At 38.4% G+C, this 2,484-nt stretch overlaps 1 long non-coding RNA gene across 1 annotated transcript; it reads left to right on the top strand.

Moving 5' to 3' along the window:
- Positions 1–17: 17 nt before the first annotated feature.
- LOC116186058 lies at positions 18–2,173 on the top strand. The gene is made up of 3 exons (XR_004150983.1): positions 18–1,183; positions 1,432–1,795; positions 1,883–2,173. It is a non-coding gene; the product is annotated as an uncharacterized LOC116186058 (long non-coding RNA).
- Positions 2,174–2,484: the final 311 nt, after the last annotated feature.

Genomic DNA, 2,484 nt, shown 5'->3' with positions numbered 1-2,484 from the left:
TTTTTTTTTTTTTTTTTTTTTTTGATATAAAATCCAATTTTTAAAACTTCAGCAATATTCAATACACCATTTCATCTTACAATACACTTCACACAATTTTCACACAACTTTCCTTCGATTTTTCAATGATTTTCTCCTTACAAACGAAGTCTAATTAATCTCATAAAATTGCAATATTATTCTTCGTCGATGAAACGGGCAGTATCCCATCAATGAAAAATAACGGATCCCCAAACAAACGTCATCCCCAAAGATTAAAATTCACGCCATTCCTCCTCCAGGATATTATCTCCGACCAATCTATCTTAATATTTAACCCTTCAAAGGGTTAAATAGTTGTCCAACCTACTTTCCATCACTTTCGACGCTTTCACGTGCGATCGATTCACGTGCCCAACAGCACGGTCAACCTAACGAGCGTTGGACCCCCTAAGACAAATGATAAGGGCGAGTTCGATCGAATTTATCAAAGAAATAATAAAGAGGAGTATCCTCGCTGACCATTCCGGACAGTGCACACGGAAAAGGTGTGAACTGTTTAAGCCGAGGTGTCGGCTCGTCAGCAGTCAGCAAGGTGTTGGGCCACGATCATTTATTATCCCGAGATTGAATTTCTCCTCGGCTCGGCCAGCGCCTCGGTTTAATTAAAATATCGTTATGGGTAGGCGTGGATATTCGTGCCGCCGTGGAACGTTTCTGACCCATCTCTCTCTCTCTCTCTCTCTCTTTCTCTCTCTATCTCTCTTTTCTTTCTCTCTCTTTCTTTTCTTTCTCTCTCCTCTCTTTTCGAGGCTCGTTCGCGGTTTAAACGAGCAACAAGATCGGGGAACGGAGAACAGGAGACGATGGAAAAGCACGAAAGGCTTCGGGTATCGCCTCGACACGGAAATCGGGACACGGGACGGGTGGAATATCGATCTTGGCTCGCGGGATTAGGAGAGCAGGAGTGGAGACAGGTGTTCGGTGTTTCCTGAGGTGTTTTAAAATAATCGGTAATACGTATTTTTATCTCGCAGTTCGTGATCATTTAGAATTGAAATTTTTCAGAATTGATTCTGTGTAGATATTTTTGTAGGAATAAATACGGCTTTTTTTTGGAATAGAAGTTAGAATTTGTAAAAGAATTGTTCGGAATTCATTGTGGATTAAAATTAATTGCAAAATGTTTTTCGAGGAAGAAAAGGTATACGAAATTTTTTTTATTTACTAGAATAATCGAGTTCATTTGAATGTGAAAAATTTAATTTAAATTAATTTAAAATCAAAGTCCTTACCAATTCGAGATAGATAAAAACGATTCAAACCAAGTTATCTCTTATTTCAATGAAATTTTAGCTTATTGGACTCCATTTATCTGTATTTAACTCGATTATTTTTTACGCTTGTATCATATGGAACATTTTCTTAGGCTACATCGTGTTTATATTGTAGGTGGTCGATTTCGTGGAACACCGCGTACGAATGGTGTCGTGATCGTTCCCAGAAGGATTCGTAATTAAACGAGGAGATCGCATTCCGATACAGGGGGCCGTTTCTCTTGGTGCACATACAATCAGCATAAGCAATCGTCTGCGTGCGAATTCGGACTGAGAATATCGGTGCGTCTGTCCGGAGAAAAAATATTGTTATAAGGCGAGAGCATCCCCTCTCGTAAATATCGTACCGTTAAAACGCATCTGAGCCGAAGGAGCTATTTCCATCCCTTAAATTTAAGATTAGCCGCGTACATCACGTTGAAAAAATATTTTGAACGAAGTGATATCGGATAGATAATATTCGAGAATTTGAATTTGAGGTATGTATGAATTTGTGTCTATTCGATGAATAATAATATTTATTTACGATTGATTTAACATTTCTCGAAACGTTTTTCTTTTTTTAGGTTAATTAGAATTGGAAATTGGAAAATATTCATAAACGATCGAGTAAATGCGAAATTTAAGAAATATCATGCGACTAAATGATTTCTGAGTTATTCAATTCTTCGATAATTTAAAAAAAAAAATTGCTCAAAATTGCTTTGTGTAAAAAAGGAGGGCGTAACAAAGAAACTCATTTCACAGTCCATCGTATTTATTGCCTTCCATCATATTTAGACAGAACAGAAAACACGCATCCTCGTCAATACTTTCCTTCGTAACAAAATAATTACCAATAAAAGAAGCTATATTTTCCAATGCACACATTTCGAAAAGCCCAAGTCATCCCAGTTCCCCAATTCCCAACCAAGCCTTCTTACTTAAACGAATACCCAATCACCGTATCACACACCAAAATCAATCCTTTCACTAAAAATTAGGACCTCCACGAGTCCACACCCACCGAGGGGCCCCCTTTCCCAAGACCAAGGGCCCATTAGGCCCTTAACCAACGAGAGACCACAACCTTAAACGATCCTCGAAACCCAAACCACCTCCGTACCCTCCATACGAAAGCTCCTTAAACTCTTCTTCCTTCCATTCCCAAAATCTAGAGCAACCTCTA

The sequence above is a fragment of the Apis dorsata genome, unplaced genomic scaffold (genome assembly GCF_000469605.1).
Source record: "Apis dorsata unplaced genomic scaffold, Apis dorsata 1.3 scaffold_397, whole genome shotgun sequence".
NCBI classification, from domain to species: Eukaryota; Metazoa; Arthropoda; class Insecta; order Hymenoptera; family Apidae; genus Apis; species Apis dorsata.
The sequence above is the reverse complement of the archived record's forward strand: the minus strand, read 5'-3'. Positions and strand labels throughout refer to the sequence as shown.